The following is a 16586-nucleotide window of genomic DNA, read 5'->3' as shown; positions in this document are numbered from 1 at the left end:
ACTCCCTATGTATATTTATAGCCCCTAAATCTACCTTGAACACCAGGATGGGACTGTGTTTTACATGTTTGCTGCTTGCGAAGACGAGTATTGCTAGTTCTAGTCAAATCAGGGATCTCTACACTCATAACCAGCTGGCAAGGTAGCCAAGTTACTTCACAATGTGTCAAACAGCGAAGTCTGGAATTGGTGTTGACATCGCACATACAAACAAGGGTCAAATACAAAGAAGTTGGGATATTGTGAAACATACCTGTGTTAATAAAGGAATGTGCTGACGTCACTGACATGAAAACTGCTGCCCTGGGGCCTCCTTTAACACATAGCTATTTACCAAAAACGAAAGAAAAATATGGGCTGTGATCCAACTAGTTAGCTACCTAGCAAGCTAATTTCGTGTCCATAAACTCGCATAACTAGCCACGACAGGAACGCTGTACTCTGTAAAAACTGGATAAGATGTGTTTTAATACGCCTTGGCTAAAGTAACACTAAAACTGTATGCTTCAAATAGCTGGCTAACAAAATACCTAACTGGTTCCCTCGCTGATACAATATTGGAAAGGCAGGTGATTGCACCAAAGGATGTAACGTTAGTACAAGTCTAGCTAGCTCACTAGTTAGCCAGCTAGCTTATGCCGGGCTGCGTGGCATGGCAGTCCAGCACAGAAAAGTGTGTGTATCCTTCTCTTGTTAACCTGTTCCCAGACAACAGTATCGGCTACAGCTAGTTTCATAGCCACCTAGCTAGCTACACAGCTAGCTAGATGAGCTACAAACGTACCCAGAGCTAACGTTACCTCACAATCATTGTGCATTAGACCACTCCAGTGTTTTGACTTGCTAGCGTAGCTAACGTTTACATCTTCCCTCTTCTGCGATAAACTAGCTATTCTGCAAATGGTTGTTCTCCGCCTCGCTTCCCATAAATTCCTGCCCCCAGCCGTCTAATTGGTACAACTGGAAACCGTGATTTCTCTTATCGCATCCTGTTTGGACGACGGCAGTGCCCATTAGGCAAGCCGCTTTTTGCAAACAATGCCTTTGCTGTCTGCCACAGTCTCAAGGAAGGTACAGTTCGCGTACTCCCCCCTTCGGAGGAGCCAGCTTCCTTAAAGATACAGGTCAGTTTCTTGTCCTCCTCTGGAATATACACAGTATTGAAATTAAAACTGTGTGAGAGTATTATGTGAATAAGACCATCCAGGTTATACAGCTGTAATGTTAAGCGAGTTCAGCTGATGGGTTCAAGATTTATCCATCAGACAAATTCAGTTATAAGGGCTCCAGTTTAAATACAACAGATATTTTCATATTCCTAGCCTTGTGCTCAGCAAATGGGACCTGTGGTGTATCAACACAGGAATGAGCTGAGGTCAGCACTCTGACTGTTCTAGCAGTTGGCTCCTGGCGTCACTCACTCTCTCTCTCTCTCCCACAGGTTACCATATTGTTTAAGATACGAGGAAACTACACATTCTTCTTTTTAGTCTTTCTGTGCCCACGCCGTTTCCCAGTTGGGCAATGTTGGTACCATGGGAGTTATGTCTTAACCTGTGTTCCTGCTGTTGTACTGCACCCAGCCTCCCTGTAGGTTTAAATCCCTTTACACACCAACAAGGCGGCCCCTCATCAGTTTGAACTGGTGATTGTTGGGGAGTAATGACCATTCTTTACATCAACAAGTGTACAGTGCTGTGCAGGAATGCTGGTTCTTCTATGAATCTGTTCCCTGAGTCTGTAAGCGGAGACCTAAATAAACACTCCAAAGGGTATTGAAACAGCTTTTTATGCACCATCTTCACAATGCTGCAAATAAACAAATATAAGCCAAACTTCATCCATGCTTCATTCCTTTTTGCAGAAAAATCACTTATAATTGCAACAACAGGTAGAGGCAAAGTCACGCCACAGATGTTTGTTGTTGTTGTTGTTGTTTTCAATTAATCTGGAATAGAGATCTGTGTAAAGGCATGATCTATGGTATAACCATGTGTGTTTGAGCATATATATGTGTAACCCCAGCAAATTTGCTTTGATTGATTCTTAGAAAAGCTGGGGTTTATTTCCATGTATGCTTTCTTTCATGCAAACCTTTTTTATTTTGTTTGAACTAATAACTGTCCTGAACCTTTTTTTATTATTATTTCCAAGCATAAGAATCACCAGTGGTTACTTCCCTATGAATTAAATGCTGAATTCATAGCGTCACAGAGCCTGATGTCTGTTGAAATCTAAGATACAAGTCACATTATGTAGATTATAAACAATTACATAATAATTACATTTATAAATACATGAAAAGACTTTGAGGTGAACGATTCAAAGGATACCCCCAAGTCAAAAGATAATTCAAACATAAAAATTACATCACATGTCAAATGAATGCATCACATGTCAGATGAATGTCTTTTTTGAAATGAAAGTACATGTAATACAATGACTGAGGACAACATAAAAAGGGTGCTCCTATGCAGTACAGGATGCAAAATGCCAGGCAAGTCTACCTGCTGAAAAAGAGATATTTGAGGAGGCCTTAGCCCAGGCTAATGCTTTATTTAGGGGCAGGGACAGTGCCATATTAAAATTTATTGAGAACTGAAACAGGCTTATACCTTGGCCAGGAACCTACTGCAGTGGGGTGTCTAGTATGCTCATAAAAGGGTCAGATTCAGGTTGAACACAGGGAGATTATAATTACATTGAAGCCTTGAAGACTGCAATTGAAAAAGGAATACTTAAAATGACCAGAACCCAATGTTTTGATCTGTATTCTGATTTTTATGAATTCCATGGTAAAGGGTGTACTCACTACCAAAGTAGCTGCTGCTTATTTGCTGCTAATGCTAATGCAGATGTCATGGCAGTTAGGTTACCCAGTTCAATGATTGGCTGGGCCCCCAGAATGGTGTGTTTCACGTTTGCAGAGAGAAATGCTGAGTGGACCCAGCTTTTAAACACCCCAACCCCACCCCATCCCACTGAGTTCATGGTCTCCCATTATTTAGCAGATTTGTTTGTGCAACCTTGGTGAACCTTCTAGCCTGAATCCCCATTAGGATTATACATGTACCTTTGCAGGGGCGCAGGGGACATAACCTAACAAATGTGCGGAGTCCACTGGTAAGAGCTGCTTTATGCACTATATATATGTAATGTATATACGTAAATGTACATATACATGCTGTATGTTTGTTGCATAACATGTAAAAAAGTAGAGATGGAGTAATACCATACTCTAATGAATGAATGGGATATTTCAGGAAATTAGTTCTCTGGTCTTTTATTGCCTAGCGTGCTATTGCTTTTTGTATGATGGTGCTGATTGTTGATCTCAGTGGAAATGAGAAAGATAAAAGAAAATAGAGAAAAGAAGAGGAAAGGTATCTTTCCTATCGCTATCTTATGTCAAGACATTGTGCTCTGTCTGAATTGTGTTCAAACAGTAATTTCCTCTCCTAATTTTGAACACTTTTATTGAAATACTTCTGCTCCATGGCATTGAGAGAGAATTATGCACTGTAACTAATGCTCTGATAAGTGGAACTTTGTCAGAGCACTAAAACCTAGCCCATCTTGTTAATGGCAACAGGACAGGCCCAAGCGAGTTAGGTCAGACTGCCAAGACAGTCTGTTTCTGGCTCAGAAGACGTCATTGTCCAGTCAATATAAAATTATGGCAACCTAGTTCACACCAAAGGTCAGACAGAGGTTGCGAGCTGATATAAGCCCACCTCCACAGACTTTCATAATCAAGAGGGGTGAGTGAGTGAGGGAGGGAGAGAGAGGGAGAGAGAGAGAGAGAGAGAACAGAGGAAAAAAAAAACGCATTTAAACCATGTCAAAACGGCGTAGATAGCAGCAGTTGGGAAGGACGCAGAGGTTACAGTGAATACCTGAGAGAAAAGAAAAGAGATGGGGACAAAAACATTAATCAAAAATTGGAAGGACCACTTCATTTGAGTAAGTACAGTTGGCCTCTGATTTTTCAATGATCCGTTTATGACTGTGTGAGATTGTTCCTTTCATTAGGGACAGGATAACTGTTCTCAACAGGGCATCTTGGAAGAGGACACTGTTGTGGTTATTAACTGAGATTCTACAAGAAGCAGCACTATCCTGAGGATGTTCCTGGAGCTAATGTGAATATCTCAAATTCAAGCGCAGGATTATGCCAAAACACAAGTGCCCTTACAGTTGAGTTGAGCATTTCAGACTAAAGCTCTACCACTAAGGATGGCCGTCTTTCTCGTAAATTCCCATTGTGGCCTTGGAAGCTTTAAGGAATAATTCATTGTGTAACAAAAAACCTGGAGGAGATTGATCCCAGTTCTTTCATGAAGAGATGATTCTTCCTCTCATGCCTTCAGGATACAAACCAAAATTCTCTGTTTTCGACAACGGTGGATTAATGGTGGAGCTGAAAAAACAACGGCAAGCAAACAATGGCGCCCTCTGTATATTTTAACATCGACCTCATAGCACAATGGCTTCAGCAAGGCCCTCACAGGTCTAAACATTGCTAGATTTCTCTCTGGCCAGTTAAACCTCGCCTAACCAGCAAAAACTCAACAATTGGAAGGTTTTATATTTTCCAACGTACTCAGCACTCAGAGCTCGGAGGGCCGAGAGCAGTGGACGTGTATAAAAACACAGTGCCGGGTTGCTGCATTGGGCTGGTTCAGTCCCCTGTGTAGCAGCTGCAGGAATGTGACCGCTTTGTCTGAAGGTGCCACGGTTCAGGAGGCCAATTTGTTGTTATGGATTTTTGGTGAGGGATATTACCGGTTGCTATAGTGAGGTATTCATTCAGTCTTGGTCTAAGCTGTAATTTCCTCACTCCATTTTTTTCCATTGGCTCTTGTTCTCTACATTCTCAACACGGCCATATGTGTATTTGAATTCTCTGAAAATTTAGACTTGAAAATATTAATTACTCTTCCTGTCATATGATTGAATCTGCTCTTCTTTAATTAAAAAAAAAAGAAATGTATTTTTGCCATATTATGATGCAGTGTTTTGTTTAAGGGGAAGGGTTTTGTGATACTTCCAGCTCAACAACTCTGGCTTTAGCAGGCTCAGTAAAATTCAACAAGTACCTTGTTTAAGAGAACAACAGCAGTGCTCTTTAAACAGAGAAATGCACAACAGGCACTTGGTAGCTTTCCTCCTTATAGGTGGTCAAAAACAAGCTCAGCTAAATTCATCACTAATATAATAATACAGGTTCTAAATGGAAAGCTTCAGGTACTTTCAAGCATGTAAATATCCTCAAGATGAGCTGGATAAATATTGTTTGTACAATAATCATAAAAAAGACCGGATTGAGGACAGTAAGTGACAGACATGCGTTTCAAACTAACTTTTGGACATATATAAATACATACATCTGTGACCATGCACTGTTAATACAGTTATTGATTGCAATAGAAATGATTAACCTCAGCAGTACCTCTCTTTTACCTCTTGACTTTCTGAAATACCATGCTCTAGTGAACACTTACAGTGGTTTTGTCAAGTACTTAATATAAAAATAGCTGAACTGCAATTATTAGTTTAGGCTAATACACATTAAAAATTTTTGGTAAAACTTCACAAGCTAAATTTTGTGAAGAAAGTTAAGGTAGCTTACTGAACTATACTAAAGTTGAAGGAAGCGGGAAGATAGAGGGTACCTCTGTTAAGTGATTGATGATCAAAATATTAGGGAAATACACCCCATTTTGCTACTTGCCAAGCATTAAAGTTAACGCCTGAACTTTTGCAGATAGAACCCTATATTCTAATTCTTATGTCTACATGACAGCAAGGGTAATTTTATCTGGGTAACTTTTAGATGGCCACAAAAGACCATTTCTAACCACCAAATTCAAAGCCTAATTCCAGAAAATGTCCATTTGGCAGATACGGCCCTGTAATTCTTAGCTGTGCACTACATGAGACCAAGACCAAGAGACCAATATGGAAATATTACATGACTAGATTGTTAGATAAGCATGTAAATATTTTAACAATGAAATACGTTAGGTATGTAGCTAAACCTCACTTTATAATTAGCTAGCCATGTCTTCTAATAGAAATATTGCATTAAGTAAATGACTAGTTATATTGGAAATGACAAATGACAAATTAAATAAACAGTAAAATGTAACACATAAATAAAACCTAGTTTAAATGACTTGCATTTTAACATTAGCCAGGTAGCCAATATATACCGACATTTAGCTATGAAAATTAACCTGTACACACTGTATTTTGTATTTGTGCAAGCAGCTCTGTGGGCATATACCAAACCGAGATACAGGAAAACAAAAGGACTGAGTCCTTACTCGGTTCTTATACTATGCTGCAAAGGATTGTGGTACAATACCAAAAACTGGTACTTGGCTCTCATCCAGCACTGGTCCAGGGGAAGCACTGGCCCTGCCTATACATGGCTGCAGTTAGAGTGTATTTGCCACAGCTAAAACCTTCCTCAACACTGTGGCAGACTGAGGGCTGTGTGACATTCGATCTAACCCAATTGGAAAGAACTAATCAACTACTTTGGGTCTATGGATATAAAGGACTCCAAAACAACACTGTTCTATTGTTTAACTTGTATAATCTGGCATGGGATATAACTCATGGCAACTTGTGACAACCTTTGGTAGCATTGGTAATAATAGAAACAAGATTGATGTGCCTTACCAACCTGTATGGAAGTTCTGGCACAGTGGTATAACAGGAATGTAAGTTCTGATCTACACTGGGCTTAACTGCCAGCAATCTAGCCAGCTAACTTGATAATGATGAACATAAAGAGAAGTGTGGTTGTTTTGTTGTAGTTTTTTTGTTTGTATAATTTCTTTAAAAGAATGAAGTAACTACCTTTTCGGGTTTGTAATAATCTAACCAGAGGTGTTCAAAAAGATATTGAATTGTTTTAACTGTTCCTTATAACTTGGAAAGCCAGGTAATTATATACCACTATGATATAAAATATTATTATACGTTTGTAAACACACTGTGTTTATATAAAATATGAATCCGCTTGTTCTGTTGAGAATGTGCTGAAATGATCAGTGGACATTGTGGTTTTATTTCCTTCTGTCAGGTTCCCCAAAGGGACGTTACTAAGAAGCTGGCTCACCAAGTCCCGGCCCAGACTCCTGTTGCTCATCGCGGGATTAAAGCGGCCACAGGTGACGCTCATGAGGAGGAAAAGGATGAAGCGCACCAAAGTAGCAAAGGCCACGTAAGCGGTAAATATGGTTACTGTGCATGTAAGACTGAGCCACAGCGACCAAGGCCACATTTGCGGTCAATTTAGCTACTATGCATGTCAGATTGACCAAGACTGATCACAGCCACAATGGCAGTCAAAAAAGTTACCATCCATGTCAAGCCAAGGCCACATTCATGGTCAATATGGCTACTGTACATGTCAGAGTAGCCAAAACTAACCAAGACCATGTTATGGGTCAATATGTTTTGCGTGCATGTAAGACAGACCAAGGTCATGCTAATGATAACTGTGGTTGCATGTAAGATTTAATCAGGAAATTGCTGGATTTTTATAATATCTGTGTGACAGAGATGTGTGCTGGACTTTGGCCTCTTTTTGATCCAAACGATATGCACTTGGCCCTTAACTTTAACAAACAGACTAAGGAAATGCTCAGCTTCTTGATAATTTCACAACTGGTGGTTGCATGACTTGATGTAGTGTAAGAAACAGTGAAACAACTTTAACAAATTAAGCAACAGTAAAACAGAAATTTAAGGATAAAATGAATTGCTGTTAGAGGCTGCTGTCTCTTTATCTACAGAAAATCTATCACTATCACAATCATGTCAGTTTTCAACATAATTTGTCTTTGTCTTGCAGAACCTCCATTCGAATGCCACACTTTACTTGAGCTCTTGACACCTTGGACGTCAGAACCGGGGTTAGAAATGGAAGACAGCAGTGACACGGTGGAACTAACTTTTGAAATTCTGAAAATGAAACGAACTAAAAGGCAAAAAAAAAATCAAACAGGATTCAGTGCTCAGCATAAAAGGAATGGACCATTGAGATACTTACTGCAAGATTAACCAGTCTTTTCATACAAAGCGATTTGTATATCATATCTGAAATGCACAGTATATTTAAGATGGTTTATTATACAACATTACAAGTGTGTGATTGTAAATGGTTTACATTTAACTTGTTTTCAAATGATCCATGTATCTTGTGATCGCTGCTAACTTTTCTGGTTTTTAAATTTCACTTGTCTAGGGTATCTGTAAGAGAATGAGTGTAGAAATATCCCATTTCATAACTGATGGATACTAGCATGCCTGAATATTCTCTTTAGCTGCAGAAGGCCTTATTCATTAATCCTAAACAGAGCCTTTTGGCATTACTACTCTCATCACTGCTAAAAAATCACTGCCAACATACAAGAGTTCTCAACAGTCCTTAAACTTTTCTTAACTTCAAGACCCATCATAGATGCCAAATGTAAATTAAATGCAGGTGATATAAAAGTATACACTTATTTCAGTAGAATACATACACAAACAAAATATCAAATTTAAAATATATTTAAGACCACCTGGTTACTCTCGAAAGCCTGAATCAAATAGAGGCTTACTGATAGACTAACCATGCTATCTTGGTAGTGTTGATTGCTTGTACAATTTAATATATATATATAATACTTAACTAGTTTGTAAAATATATATTAATTTAATAGCTTAAAGGGGCAAAGATCTATTTACTTGGTGGACAGTGGTCATTATAATTGTTGAACTTTGATTATAGGGGCCAAATTCACCTCTTTGCAACTAGGAACAATCCTACCAAGGACCTACTTTGCATCCTAGCCCATAATTTGAGAATGTGTATTCCTCTGAAGGCTAAAATGGGACTATAACAGTGCTATCACAGAGGGCGAACATTTCAACAACAAGCAGACAGCAGAGAAATATGACCACTCTATCAAACAAGTATCTGTCAAACACCTCGATAGACTTTTGGCCATGCAAGGCCATCCGAAGTATGACACATATGATTGATAGCTTGAGCCATATCACAACGAAACCAAACCCAATGCAATGAATGAATGAATGAATGAACAAATAAATACAGCTACTATTAGCATAAACTAATTTAATTTAAAACAGAAAACTAAGCCTTTTATTTTTATCATGTATAACTAGATATATAATTTATATACGATCTATATTGATTTATATTGACATGTTTATCATACTTGATATCACTGAGCACTGAGGTCTCTCCCTATGACAGGCAGTTTGAGGAAAAGGAGCTACAGCAAAACAAAAGGAAGCCTAGTCTAAAGAGTATTGAGTTTGTTTTTTGTGATGCTGATATCACAATTAACTTTTTTTTTCATTTTAGTTATGTTGTTTCTGTCCAATGATATTAGAAAAGCAATCAGAGTGATGGAAACAAAGGTGACATCTCATATGAAAAGCTGTCTTTTATGATTTGGTTGTCACTGTGTTCTTGCACCAGACTGAGCTGATGTTCAAAGAGACAGAGTCCAGATGTATGCTAAGGATTTGTTAAACTGTACTGCATTAGATTGATAAGAGTTTAATGTCAAACTGATCCTAAATCTTAATTCAGCATTATAGTTTTTCTCCTTCAGATAAATGGTACTACACTATACTATAAAATTAATGCATTCATCTGTTATATAATTTCACAGCAATGCATGTCTGTGGGCTACAGTTACCAAATGTTGGCAGATATCTGCCTACTCTCTTCATTTTATTTGCTGAACCTTGAGGTATCTAATGTTCACACATTTCACACAACATCACAAATATAACACATAATCTGTCCAATCTGCTCTTTATTCCAATATATATTCAATATATACGCTCTTCTGCAAAAGAGCAAACCTATTCAATCACCCAGTGTCAATCAGTTTAAGTGTTATGTGTTGGAAAATATTCTTGTGTTTTTTGTTTTCTTCTTTGTGTTTTTTTTTCCCCTAAGAATGTTCTGCATGAGTCATGGCAACCCCTTGCAGACTCTGATGATTTTTGAGGCTTTTCCTTCTTGTCTTCATTTTCTCTTAAGTAAAATAAGCAGCTTGTACTGTGCAGTAGTGTTGTGCTCCTTGAGTCTGACAAAAGATTTTTTTTTTTGTGTGCTTCTATTTAGTGTTGAAGTGAGAGAGAAAATGAGAGTGGATGGGGATTTTTTTTTTTTTTAGAATAGCAGTTTTCAGAATACTCATTGGTCAAGATTTTGTCACCTTTGTCATTTTTTTGTGAATGTGGTGCATGAATATGTAGACTCAGTTTTGGACCAGCTCAAAAAACAGCAATTATTATTCCTGCTCTGCGCTGGGTATTGTTATTTTGCAGTGAATTTCCACCAGAGGAAATTTATCTTCAGCATTTCCTCCTCCAAGATACATAGCAGCAGTTACCTTGCTCAGACTTGCAAATTGAACACTGAATGGTCCAGTGTGAGACAGATGACAGGCATTTATGTGGAAGTGAAATTAATTCAAATATAGCACTTACCAGTCTCTTGTGGCTCTTGCATTTTCAGGATAGCTTGAATCAGAAATGTCTTGTGGCTTTTACTTGCCTGTCAGAAGGCATGACTTCTGTCACCCAGAGAGGAGTAATTTCCTCTCTTCACTTTTTTAAGAGCACCTCTTACTTTCTTACAGTGTGGTCCCCGGAACTGGACACAGCGCTCTAAATGTGGTCTTACAAATTTTGTAACATTAATATAACCTCCTTTGATTTGCACTCAGTACTTTTTGCCATACATATTATTGCCATATATCTAATTTAGCAACTCCCACAAAATAATTTTGCCTTAAAGTGTTAATGCCCACATGTAAAACTTAATGTTTGGCCATATTCCATATTAAGTTTCATTTGTAAAGTGTCTTTCCAAATTCAATTTCTATTTAAATATTCTTGAAAATACGTTAATCATTTCTAACCTGTTTGCTTCATCCATGAGATGGTGTCATCTGAAAATTAAATTTTTGCTTCTAACATCCCTGTCAAGGTCCCTTATGTCCAGTAGGTGATTTGTTAGTTTTTAACAGGGGGGGGTGGCAGATGCACACACAGCACTCTCTCTGCAACTAACTAGGGGATGGAGAGGGGGGATGGCAGTTTAACAAGGGGGATGCATTTTGGTCATTTTGCTAAAAATGGGAATAGCATCCCCCCTCAAATTGCCTACTGCTTATGTCCCAAGACTATTCCCTGGGGGACCTGATTTCCCATATATCTTTGCTCAGACATGTTTCGCTTTTAACATCACTCACTGTATGTTGAGACCAGTATTTACTCCACTTTGACATAACTCCATTACTGATGACAGTAAATCACTCATTCCACTCCATGTCCTCTCAAGCTAGAACAAATGAGAAATGTCTTATCTTTGGAAACACAGAGAAGTATAAGGCCACAGATATTTGTCACAACTGCTGTCGAGCCAAATATTGTATGTGTGAATGAACCCTTACTCTAACAGTCAAATTCAAATAACTTGTACAGCTCTCCCTTTCCTACTGAGCCATTTTGCCATACTTAAATGACCCGTTGAAACAATAACAAGGAGTTTGTTTGCCTTTTTTACCTATTGTGCACCAACTATTGTGACATGTTGTGAGACCAAAATGATTCTTATAAGCAGATTACTTTTAGTCAGAATATTAAAACAGTTTTCAACAGTATAGGCCTGATTCTGTCCCAGTGTTTATGGAAAGTTTGCAGTTGATTCTTGTGGGAAAAATTCTTACAAAGGGAGTATACCATACTGCAATCCTTTAGACACAAAAAATTGAAGTGTATCTTTCTGGAATGAAAACCACTAGCAGGAACATAGTAGGTGGGTAGAAAAGCTTTAGTAGGTGTGTGAGGAGGAGTGATGCAGATGATTATTTCCAAAAGACAAATCTGACTAGGTATCTTAAGTGGTTGGCTTACTGAATCACAAGCTAGTGTAAGGTAGTAGCGTCAGAAGTTTTTTTTTTTTGGTAGAACAATTATAAAGGTTGTGGGATAGAGGCAGAGACCGATGATTGATGAGTTTAGGTTTTCTGAGAAAAAAAAGGTTTTTTAAACATAGACATTGCATTGTGTCTAATGATTGATACAGAACAGAGAATAACGACAGCTAGATATAGAACATATCCATAAAAATACATCAGTGAAATTGGCTTACAAGATAGACTTTGGGATACTAAGCAAATGCTGTTAAAAGAGTAAGTGTGATTTTAATGTGGCTTGCCTCAGGCACTGTAACTTAATGTAGATTTGTAGTGGATTACAGAGAAAAACTAATATACACATTATGTATTCTCCCTTGCATGATTTAAGATTTCTTTCCTCAGTTGATTCTAGTCAAAGATTTCAAGGAAGAATAATAGAATTTGCTCAGTGGAAAAACATGCAATCCAGCCAGTTCTCTTATTACTATTCATGTCCATTTGTTCTGTGTATGAACTGTGTCAAGTTAGCCATTTGGTACTGCACTGATGAGGTGTATGGATGGACTGCACAGCATGCACATGTTGTGTGAGGCCATTTGCACTTAATGGTACACTATATATTCTGTATTAACTGTTATTAAAGCTTGTTTTATATGTAGGTAAAAGACTGAAAGACTATTTATTGCTGAGATAGAGCTTCTCATGGGACCCTCTTAGTGAGGGTTGGTATAATGGTGTATCCATTTTGGCCCTGGACAGCTGTGGAAGGCATTACTCGGCAGCATCATGGTGATTGATGCTCGAATCTGTCTTGAACCTGCAGATAATAATAGTAAAGCAAAGGAGACAGGGAGTTAATAAAGTACCAAATACCAAATGACTCAATATGAACAACCAGATGTGTGCTGACATACAGTAGGTTGCCTGGTACTTTGAGGCTGCCAGACTCTGATTGGAGAAGACATAGAGGGGACAGTAATATCAGATCTTAATTTGATGTTGACGCACATGCAATAGGGTTTTGGGATCTAAACTTACAGGAGAGAGGGAATGACGAGGGGTGGGGGCACGTATTCAAAAGTGAGTTAACTCGCCATAACCACCGTTGATGTTTAGCAACCACCTGGGTGATGCAGGCAGCCAGATTGGTAATTTTACCAGGAGCAAAGTACTGAGAATACTTCTACTGAAAGTTTATTGTGTGCATTTTGTTTTTGAAAGGGTATATGTTAAGTGAAATGTTCACCCCAATATGCTATATTACTGCACTATTTAAATTCCCCACTGCATTTCAGGATGGGTTGTCTTCAAAGACTGCACAGACATGACTTGACAATCTGTGACCCATGTGTTTTTTTTTTCTTTCCATGCAAAGCATTAATTTAAAGTCTAGGAAATAAAGAGTGGAAATATACTGTAGCCGTCTGTGTGGCGCATGTGACGCTGTGAATAGCCTTTGTAAAATTACCCGCTGCTTTCAATACTTAATCTCGATAAATTAATTGCTCACTTCATAAATGTTGGTGAGAGCCAGATTAGTCACATTATTATAGTATTGCACCAGCTCACAACAGATAAGCAATGGACAATTGGATAATGGCAATATAATTTCCACGTTCACTGACGCTTTCAAATTAAGGTTCAGTGTAACAAAATGCAATGTGAATCATTCAGTAATATGCAGGATCATCAAAATCCCGTTGGCAAACCATGCTACAAAAGCTAAAAACACCTGGAGTGTTCTCTGGCTACTACCACTTATTGACAATGTTGAGCTTCTCCTGAAAAGGTCTGGAAAACGGCATTGATGCCAATGCCCTCCTCTGATCCCATTTGTTAAGCTGCTTGCTTCTCTTTCCTCTCAGAATACTGTGAAATGTACATTATCATTCTGATTCCACATGACTGGCGATAGTGTAATGACTCAAATTAAGATGTTCGATCTGTTATTTTGTCTGCTGACAGATTTCGACCCTAACCACATGCCTGTCTTGGAGCTTCTACAGTTTTCTGCAGTGCATTAGCCTTCTACAGTCACACAGCAGGGTCAAGACAGTCTTTCTCCTCCTGTGTGTAATGTCCCAAGTCAAAACTATTGTGATAAGGTGCTTTCTTAAGATGTCAGTGCTCATATCAGTTAGACTGATACGCGTATGTTAAGGTTTGTTCAGTAATTTACAGCTTTACAGTGCATTCTTAAACAGCAAAGCGTTTTTGCTTTTTGAATGGAGGAGCAAGTGTGCCTGCAATGTAAAAATATACAATCTAGTGTTTTGCAAAGAAACTATGATGAACTGGACAGTTTTGCCTTTGCAAAATTTTATTTGCCATCAGCATCCCAAATTGTAAGTTGACCATGATAGGTTCAGTGCTTTCATGTGTAAAGTGCTGCTATGGTTAGACCTTGTGGTACTGTAGCTCTTGCAGTCAGGGGCAAGTCTGCAAGGAGAGGACACTTCTCAACCGTTTTTGGTGCAATGCGGAGCTGGGTTGTGGATCGATGGCTTGAAGCTAATAGAAACTGAGCACTACCAGCACCCCCACTGTGGCCTTCTGGAAAAGAATGAGGGGGAACTGCAACACTTCTCTCAGCTGTTCGCTTGGCCACCCTCCCCAGGTCTACAAACTGTGCCAGGTGGCAGCGGCCTCTACACTCTGACGAACCAGCACAGCCTGTCTCTTCTCCTTCTAACTCTCTACTGCCACCTAGCAGATGTATTGCACCTTGTGTATGTGTAAATATCTGGAAGTGTAATCAATTCTCATGACAGCCCTTTCCATTGCTAGTTCCAGTTCTTACTATAACTATTCAAAATAGGATTTTCAGATTCAAATAATTGATAATTCCACCTCAGATAACCAATTCCATGCCATTTGGTTATGGTGTCCTGTCCAGAAATTCTATGGTTGTTGAATCGTTGGGACAAAACCTGGACTACAGTATTAGGGATAACTCAAATATGGTAGGATACCATTCTGAGTCAATAAGTGACACCCTGGAACCCCCTCACTTTTGTTTAGCATTATTTCATGCTGTAACTGTTGATGCTACCTCAAAAATTGTAATTGCATTCACCTTAGCTGATTGTTAGTATGGAACCCTTTCTGATTCCCCTTAGGTATTCTACTTGTTATCTTTCTTAGTGTTTTATTGTATTATGTTGTATTTTTTATGTTCTACTTTTGTATTGATGACTCTGCTCCACACTTATTTTTGGTGAGTGAATAAATAAATAAATACCTAGTTCCGGTATTTACCAAAGGCTACCTGTTTGCCCTGTTATAGTTACTGCTACTACAGATGACATATGTTTTTTTAAGTGCAATTTGGAATCTTAAAAGAAGCCAAAGGTACAGACTGCTGGAGACATGCTGTCCAGGCTTCTCTGATAAGCTCTCGTTTGTCCTTTGTTAAATTAAACTCCTAAAGGAATCAGCCCCATAGTGGTATTACAGTGTACGTATCAACCGGGTCTTCCTGTCTGTGCAGTGTATTGCATTGTCCAGCCAAGGTTCTTCAACAGCAACAGTTAAGAGCTGACACTTTCTTCATTTTTACTCTTGGGACATCCATGGAACTTTGTGGAGCTTATTTGCTTATTTTTGTCTAAAAATTATGCTGTAACATGTAACCAACATCAAACTGATACTTCAAAATAACTGAACCATTTGAAAATGTAACCCATTTGAACTGTAAATTTAATAATAAATGTAAATGCAAATCTCTAATAAATGTAATTGTATGCAACACAACAACTGTGTGCTGACTATGTTGCCTTATTATTAACAAATTAAACACAGAGTATCCAAAAAGCCTTAACATGGGGAACTGCTGAGTCTGAGTGAGACAAACACTTAAAAGAGCATCCTGTGGAGTGCCCAGTTTCTATTTCTCTTTACTAAGAGGCTCACAGATTTAGCAGTAACTTTGACAACCAAGTTATTTTCTTAACTTTACCATAATCTTGACACATCTAAGATGAATCTTAGTACCACCAGGCTGATTTGCAGCGCTTGAGGATGAATGCCTTCTTATTGTGAAATGTGGAAGTCGAACATGGTGTAATTTCTCTTTTGTACACTAGAGAGCACACATGTTTCATGATGGTGAATTTGTTTTTGTCTTGTTATTGTTAACCACCCATCAAATAGGTGACATGAATAATAGATATGAGTGGCAGGTTGATTATGGTAATGTTTTTAAATGCCTTTTTATTCTTATGCTGCCCATTATGCAGGTTATAACTGACAAAATGTATTTAAAACTAAGGAGCCTGAATGTGAATGTATGCTTTTGTATTTCCCTTCTTTTGCTTTGAAGAATAGCTTCTTAGTAGTGTGTCCACAGGCCCGCCAGGAGACATTGGAGGTTGCACGCAGAAGGTCACCATCATGTAAACAGACATGAAAATGTGTGCTACTGAGGAGAGGAAGTTGCCTTATTTTCACAGCTCACTCCTCACAATGCATTTGAAAGTGGCTACAGGTTTTTGGAAAAAAAAAAAAAAAAAAGTTGGACGTGGATGCAAAAGGGTAGAGGGAAAGAGAAGCCAAGCTTCTGGAGAAGCATACCACTAAGGAGCAGAGAAGTGGTGCTATTAAAACTAGGGGGAAAAT

At 38.5% G+C, this 16586-nt stretch overlaps 1 protein-coding gene across 1 annotated transcript in view; it reads right to left on the bottom strand.

The window, feature by feature from the left end:
- hhat (hedgehog acyltransferase) overlaps positions 1-815 on the bottom strand; it is a 65874-nt gene extending 65059 nt beyond the window's left edge. The window contains exons 1-2 of the mRNA XM_036547213.1: positions 801-815; positions 254-326 (exon numbers count right to left, since the gene is read on the bottom strand). The gene's annotated coding sequence lies outside the window, so the exon portion shown is untranslated. The remainder of the gene's footprint in view (positions 1-253; positions 327-800) is intronic.
- Between the last annotated feature and the right edge of the window lie 15771 nt (positions 816-16586).

Source organism: Megalops cyprinoides, chromosome 15 (genome assembly GCF_013368585.1).
Source record: "Megalops cyprinoides isolate fMegCyp1 chromosome 15, fMegCyp1.pri, whole genome shotgun sequence".
NCBI lineage: Eukaryota > Metazoa > Chordata > Actinopteri > Elopiformes > Megalopidae > Megalops > Megalops cyprinoides.
The sequence above is the reverse complement of the archived record's forward strand: the minus strand, read 5'-3'. Positions and strand labels throughout refer to the sequence as shown.